The following is an 8,314-nucleotide window of genomic DNA, read 5'->3' as shown; positions in this document are numbered from 1 at the left end:
GCCCCTGCCTCCAGCCTCCCTCTGCTCCGTGTGCAGCCCCCACCTGCTGCCTATGCCTCATGTTTCCAGATACTTCTCAGTCTCTCCACCTCCTCCTTCAGTTCCACCACTGGGCTGAGATCATTCCACCCACAGGGGTTGCTGCTGCTGCCCTGTGCCAGGAGCCACAGGCTCTGTGTCCTGCGCAGCGGGGGACCTGAACCCCTGCCTCCAGCCTCCCTCTGCTCCGTGTGCAGCCCCCACCTGCTGCCTATGCCTCATGTTTCCAGATACTTCTCAGTCTCTCCACCTCCTCCTTCAGTTCCACCACTGGGCTGAGATCATTCCACCCACAGGGGTTGCTGCTGCTGCCCTGTGCCAGGAGCCACAGGCTCTGTGTCCTGCGCAGCGGGGGACCTGAACACCACCCGTGTGCTCCCAGGGCCCCTGTGTGTCACCACTCTCTCTTGCCGTGGCTTTAGGCCGAGCGGACACCGTGGCCGAGTGTCCTGCCGGGTGGGGTGGCTCCAGCTGCCCCCCTGCCCCACTGCTCTGAGGGGGCCGCGTTCCAACCCCTCGCGGGTGCCTCATTTGTGCCCCCAGCTGTGACAACCCCCTGGCCACAACAGCCCTCCAGCCTCTCTGGCAACAGGTGCTGACTCCTGCCGGGTCTCTCTGCTCACCCTCAGGCTTCCCTGGCTCCGGGATCTGTCTCATTCCCTGTTCTGAAGGCACAGTACTTACAGTTGCCACTGCCTTGCTCCTCATGGTCAGAGTTTTTACAGCGACTGGTCCTGGGATCCCATCGAGCAGCACATTGTGGTTTCAAGCAGACGTTTTCCTGAGACCAGCTACCAGCTCTCCAGCATAGAAGAAAAGCCATCCCTTCCCGGCCTTACCTGCTTCTGACAGGAGCCATTCCTGTCAGCCAGGATCCATGACAGCACCAGTTTCTTCCCAGACAAAAGTGCAGAACAGCAGGGCTAGGGCAGATCAGTTTCAGTCAGCTGTTTCAGCATCCTCAGGGATGAGGCAAGCTGGAATTAATTTGCACCTTTGCACAGCTGGATTAACACATAGAATCAAGAAAGCTAGCTTAGGTTCCTAGATGAGCAAGCAGCAGGAGGATCTGGTCTTCTACTGCTGTTGCAATGTTATGGTTCTCCCTGGCAAACAAAGACCTGCCCATTTCAATCACCTGTACTGCTGTGCTTGGTCTCTTATCCTGTAGGGATGTTAAAAAGGACACAGCAGCTGTCAGATTTTAATTATGGCCAAACTCACAGCAGCTGGGGATCCTCTCTGCCTCAGCCCTGTAGTTCCTTCCACAGGCAGCTGCTAAACAGGCTCACCCTTTCTAAGCCATGAGCAACACACCAAAGTCTTCCTGGGTAAGAGCCCCCAGTTACACAGCATGGACCTGGGTCAAAGATGAGGATCTGGACACGTGCACGGGTGGGAGACAACAGGTGCCACCTGCAACTCCTACCTTGCAGAGCAGGATGGAACAGCCACGTAGGCAGTTTTAGGCTGCTGGGTACTGAGCAATGCTGACTGCAAGCAATCTCCGCCAGTTTATTTTCCTTCATGGTTGGCAGATAACTGGGAAACCCAGATCCATCACCAATGGCACAATGGATCACCATCCATGTCTGTACAGTTTGAGAGCTGCATGCAGCTTAGAAACCCAGAGATCAGTGATTCCTGTGATACAGAAAAAAAAGAAGGAAAAAAGTCCCCAGGGGCTCTTCCATGTTCCTTTTGTGACTCCCACATACAGTCATCATTACACAAATCCCTGCAGCAGGTGGAAGATGCTACTCAGGCCTCCAGCTGACCCCCCTCCCACCATAGCCCAATGCTTAACCAAGTGCCAAGGCTGGCATGAAAGAAGCCTTTCAAATAAAACAGACCAATTCAGTCACTTCAGACAACAGGCTGCAATAAATTGCAAGTTGCCAGAGCTCTTGGCACTTTCAATTGTTCTGATTTTACAATCAGGCTCTTCCATCCCTAACCACATCCTAGTATTTTTAGTTTTCCAACTGTTTTGCTGGTCATCACCTCCACTCCCTACATAAGGGACTCCAAGATGAAGTTGGTAGGAGGTAGAAGCAGTGGGATAGTGCTGTGACACAGCCCCTTACCCAGCCCAAAACTGAACTTGGTTGGAGTCAAGAGTATTCCTGCACCCACCCAGCACCTGGGGAAGGAAAGCCCCTGGCCCACGCAGTGACAACCTCACGCAGTTTGAACTCAGATCTGGAGTTTATATCCAGTAACTTCCCCTTTGTTTTATCATGTTCTGTCACCAACTGAATTTGTGACATAGAAATGGCTTCATGTCTGCTCCTGTCTGAGCTGCATGTGGCTGCCTCCTCAGCTGATGCCTTTGAAGACTTTGCATTTGCCATGTTTCCTCCTTGCCTTCTATCCCACCACTGTAATTGTGAGTTGCTCTTGGGAATCTGCAGGCAGGCTTTTTGCAAATTAAAAAGCTATGTTAACAAAAAAGGAAAAAAATGTATCCTACCCTTACAAATAATTGCATTGCTTTATTTTTCAGTATCACAATCTCAGGAAATGAAGCAGTCCAGATCCTTTCCAAGATATTACACAGCTTTTTTTTTTTTCTTTTTCCCCAGCTCTCTGGCCACAAAATAATCAAATTCAATATAAATTTGTTGGTTTTCTACATCTATTATATTGGAAGAACATAATTACTGGCTGAAGAAGCTAAGCTCCAGCAGTCAAGGGTGGAATGAAGCACTGTTTTCTCCTGCTCTTGGTAAGCCACTTCAGCGTTTCCAGAAAAGGACACGGAGGGACAGAAGGATGTTGTGGGTAACAAAATACAGCGGTTTATTGAACAGAATGGGCAAGGCAATGTTCCCTTTACATTCAATGAGAATTTAGGAGTATGAAGCAAACATGCTATACACACACAGACATGATACTTTGGTTAAATGTCATTCAGAAGTTCTATGCCAAACCTGATAAAATTATAGAGTGAACAGTCAGAAATAAGAAAAATCCTAGGCTTGCATAGACAGATTATTGTCAGTGTGCAATTTATATTTCAGGATTAGCTGTTGCAACACAGACTACACCTGCAGCTCTGAAGAATTTAAGCCTTCTGACTAATACATGGCTAATATTTAGATTCAACAGGCTGCAAGTTTACCCTCAAGAGTAAAAGAGAGAACTGTAGTTATTTCTCCGAGGCAGTTAACTATATTGCAGTGCAAGGATGCAGCTGGAGACACACCGTGGAGTCTATTTAGAGTGAACACTGATACAGTGGAACTTTTTTACCATGAAGTAGAAAATACTCATTTGTGTGTGCCACTGTCCTCTCTAGGACTCTCCTGGAAGAGCCCAGACTGCACAGCTAAGCCTTGCCCTGTGCCACTCGCAGGGAGGAGGTGGCTGATAGTATCTCCAGTCTAGAAGCTGAGGGCAGTGCAGCTTCTCGACACAAAACCTGTGTCCTGCAGCCTGTCCTACATGTAGCAGTCCAAGTGGCACTTGTGTGCAGCACAGCCAGAGCCTCCACAGCTGCACTGCACAGTCAGAAATGTGCTACGGTGTGTATTTTAAAGAATACAGTGACCTGGGATCTCTGCAGGTTTATGCCTGTCCCCCACAACAACAAAAACATGACAAGCAACCAGTGTATACTCGATGTGAGGGGCACTGCTTGTGCCCAGTGCTGTATCCCATCCCCACCTCCCAAACCAACTGCAAAATTAAGCACTGAGCATCTCCGGAGAGTGGGGCAAAACCACAACTGTCCATCAGCTGGGTAGGAGTGCAGGACAAAGTAACCAAAGTCACCCCCAGCTGGGAATTCCAGCTGCAGCATCCTCCCTGGCATCACTGCTAGGAGCAGGACAGCAGAGAGCTCGGTCACCCATCAGTCCATGCTATGAGCTGTGCTGCATTTCCTGCTGCATTTCCCACAGCCTTGCAGTGCCACTGCTGCCTGGAGGAACAGCAGGAGCAATCTGCTCGGGCTGACAGACACCCAGGAGATCATTCTGTGCAAGAAGCAATGAGTTTCATGTACTGGTTGCATTAGATTACAAGAGTGTAAACTAAGTAGGGGAATCCTCACACTGTCTCCAAGTGCTCCCCTTTATATATAAATTAGCAATCCACAGTTAGTTTGCATACAGGTTAATATGAATTAAAATAAAAACCTTGATAATAAAAATATATAATATACACATCGATCAAATATCAGTAAACTGAAAACACCAGAATATAACAGTGGCAGTAATTTGGCACAAAATAAAAATGCACAAAGGTCTAGCACTGTAAAAATAAAAATGCTTTTTTTTTCCCCTAAGAGAATGTTAATAATCCTGATTCAAATCCTGACAGGTGGGAATGCAGAGATATAAAAATACTGTACATACAAGATCCCTTTTACAGAATGAAGCAGACTGCAGCATTTGTAACTTCTGTCCTTCCATTCCAAGAGGAGAAATTCAATGATGAGGCTTCATCTGTCCCTTAACAGCTGATATTTTCCCACCTCCACTAAGTTCACAACCATGAAGTTCTTTAAAAAAAAAAAAACAAAAAAAAAAAAAGATGAGATTAACCTGCTGGATCTCTCCATGTGCCAACAACTGCTCTCACTGCAGGATGATGCACAGTCCACATTAAGACAGTGTTTCAAAGCAGGGTGACATAGCTGAGCCTGCTGAAGACATCGAGTATCTCTGCTTGTAAGGCACGATCACTCGGGTTCACCCGACCTGTCTGCAGACCAGAGCATTGTGCTTGGACGGAGGTGAGGAGGTGCCAGAGCTTCTGCTGGTGAGATGTGCCTTCTGTGGAGGTTAGGAAGTGCCAGGATGTCATCAGGATGAATTTTCCGCGTGGAGTCTGTTGCCTTGTAAATGCACAGAGTCAGAAAGGGATGCAAGACCTGAATGACTCTGGGCAAGGGCCCCAGCAAGGACTCTGACATGCTACTAAATCCAGAACAAAACCATAGGCAAAGCTACTGAAGCTTGGCAAGATAGGACAAAGGAAAAATAAAGTTAAGCATTTTTCTGTCATAGAAAGGAAGTATTGCTGTGATTGATTCTTTTAAAAAGATCAACTTCATTGTGCCTTTTTCCAGGGACACACATGCAAGGTGCTGATTTTGCACCTTGTCTACACAAGATGCATCTTCTTGACTCTCAGCAGAACCATGGCTGCTGAGCCCAAGATTAATTGGCTCCTTGTTCATCCATGATCTTAACTCTTGTTGACTTCAATTGGACCATGGGATCTCCTTCCAAAAGTGGTCACTAACCACGGTAGTCCAGTTGCAACCTTTGTCTCAGCAAGCCTCTAACCTGCTGACTGCATGAGGCCTACAAGGTGTATTAGATGAACAATTTCTCTGTTTAAACCCCATTTACTAAATCCTTTCCTCAGGTACCATTCCTCACATTTGTCTACCTCAATTTGAATAAGCTCCTTCAAACAAAACCTCAGGGCTCTCCTTTTCACAAGGACTATGGAAAAATAAACAGGATAATCTCTTACAAGGGACATCAAAAGAATAAAGGTAGGGAGTAAGAACAACAATCTAAAGACTAAGGGAGGATATAGAGCAAAGCAGCCCATAAAGCATTCAGCACTCCCTGAAAGCATCTGAGGAAGCATCAGATACTCCTGGGATCACTCCCTTAGGCTCTTGCCTCTTGGTGCCACGGCTAGAGAGCTTGGCTGGCCTGAGAAGGCCATTAAGGAGATCCCATAGCTCCACAGAGTAAGCACTGAGGTGTTCCTCAGACTTCACCCAGCTTCCAAATAAAATCAACTGGAGTTTTCTCTCATATAATTTTCACTCATTCCCTTCAAGTCAACAACTTGGATACTCCCAAGCATCCCTCCTGAAATAACAGGTTCTTAAAATGTCACCAGGCTCAAGGCCTTCATGACCTTTGTGGTGAGAGTAAGACAGAAGTTACAGCCAACTGCAGTGCAAGAAGGTTCATCATAGCCAGCTACAGAGGCCCAGGGAGGGCTGAATTCCTAGTCAGTGGTTTCCCCTTGCCTTGTGCAGAGAGTCACCATTTTCCCCATGCTCAGCAAATACAAAGCACAACCACTTTCTGATTTGGCAGGACTTTCCCCATCCAGTTTCCACAAGTGCACAAGATCATACAAGCAGTAGGGCCTGGACTGGGGTGTTTGTAGAAATTATGAGTTCATAAAACTCCATCAGGCATCCATTTCACAAAAATAAATACTCTGATGGCAATAGAGAGGAAAAACCCACAGGAGAAAAAAAAACAAACAGCAACAAAAAACACTGCATTTTCATCAGTAGAAATTTTGACTGTTACATGAAATATCAAAATAAGTGTTTTACAAAATTAAATCATTGCAAATGAGGTTACCACATTGGCCCAAGTTATCAAATAAAGAAAAAATATGATCCATGTTTTTCCTTTTCTGGATCCTTTAAAACAACAATAACACTTCTGAATGGACAGAGATGGAACTAGAAGAGGGAACAAGGCAAGGACAGTAAAATCTAGCCGCTGGCTGGGGTATTTCCTGAGAAGAAGCAGCAAGCAAGGGCTTGCAAGTCACTTAAGGGTTCATGCAGGTGAACAAGCTCACGGTCTGGAAGCAAAGGTACACAGCTAACAGGACACTGCTGATGCACAAAAAAGTCCTATGTTACAACACTTTTGGCCATTGTGTGTGCCGGGAGCAGAGGTCTACTGGGGGTTAACTGTTTCTTCAAAGGCAGTGAAATGCTGCAAACATCCCAGTGCAGCTAGATGATGGAAGTTCCTTCAATTGTTGGTTAAGGCAAGGTATGGGCTTGTGCTGTGATATTTAACATGCCCTTGTAACTTACGTGGAGAAGAGATGCCTTGCCTTCCTAGTGATTTGTCTTTAACTGTCCTGACCAAGGACAACAGCCAAGCTTAAAGCCTTATAGCTGCCTCTGGGCTTGAATTGTGCATTAGTGCAAGAGCAGAGAGCCATCATCTCTTCCAAATTCCTACCAGTGCTCCATGCCAACATGTGCTGTCCACAAAGCTCTGAAACTGTCAGGGTCCCTTCCCAGGCAGATTGCTGGTGAGGGCAAGTACAGCCATGGTTCTGCCTCCCCTCTTCAGCAAGGCCAGCAACAGAATTGTAGCTGCCAGCAGAAGAGCACAGTAGAACAGACCCAGTGATATAAGGAAGCTGGGCTACAGGGGCAACACAGGCAGGCTTGCTGCCCTGAACTGGACCGGCAGATGAGTAACTAGACCATATTGGACCCACCAGTGTGCAGATGCTCAGCTTTGCTGTTTAAGGATGTACTTGAAAATAATGAAAATAAATTATTAAAAAGACAAAAAAATTGAAATGAGAGGAGCCCAAGGGAAAAGGCTACTTGTTTGTGCAAGAGGAGGAGGATTTTCAAAGAGCAGAGAGAAAAGTCATTGAAAGGGGAAAAAAAAAAAAAAAAATCACTGCATGGGCAAATCTGTACAGACAACTTACACTTGCAGAGCTTGCTGTGTCATAGAGTCATAGCTTTATCCTGACTGGATAAGGTCTGTGTGGGGTGCTACATGGAGTAGTGTGGAGGGGAGGCACTCAGCACACTGTGGGGACTGTTCAGCACTCTGTGGCTAGCTCAAAGTTGCCAGTAACTACATTTTTGATTCAATGCTCAGTGCCCATATGGCCCTCCTTCAGTCCCAGGTGTCCAAGAATATGCAGGTTCAGACACAAATTACTGTACAAAAGTGCATCAGCAACAGAGCTAGGAGCTACAGCAGTTTCTACTTGGCTTCAGTAAAATTCCTTGGCTTCTACCACACTGAAGCTCAAAGGAGGTGACCACAGAGTACCCTTCAGGCATTTAAATTTGTTTGTATGATTCCTCCCAATCCACAACTCACAGCTTAATCAACCCTTGGCATGTCTTAAAAGTCATGAGCACGTGGTCCAATTTCAGTTGAAATAGTATTTCCTCATAACTGTTCTATCCTATATCCTGGAGCTAAATGCCTGGTTACACACTCTACCCAGATTGCTGGAAACCCCAGTGTTTCTACACAGCAGTTAGGAAATCAACAATTTCTTCCTCACCAGTCCCAGGTTCTGGCTTTTGCTGGAGTATGTTAGGAAGATTCTCTCTCATTCCTGAAGCTTGCACGGCTGTCAGGTTGGCTCAGCTGTCTTATCCCACACAGGAAGAAACATGTTTCCTCTTATAACTCTCTCTGCTAAGTCATCCTAATATGGAAAGGACTTGTACTTCTGACATTCTGCTGCATAACCATAACCCAGCTCATATCTTGGATTTTCCTCC

The sequence above is a fragment of the Chaetura pelagica genome, unplaced genomic scaffold, assembly GCF_000747805.2.
Source record: "Chaetura pelagica isolate M959 unplaced genomic scaffold, ChaPel_1.0 scaffold20, whole genome shotgun sequence".
Lineage (NCBI taxonomy): Eukaryota > Metazoa > Chordata > Aves > Apodiformes > Apodidae > Chaetura > Chaetura pelagica.
The sequence above is the reverse complement of the archived record's forward strand: the minus strand, read 5'-3'. Positions refer to the sequence as shown.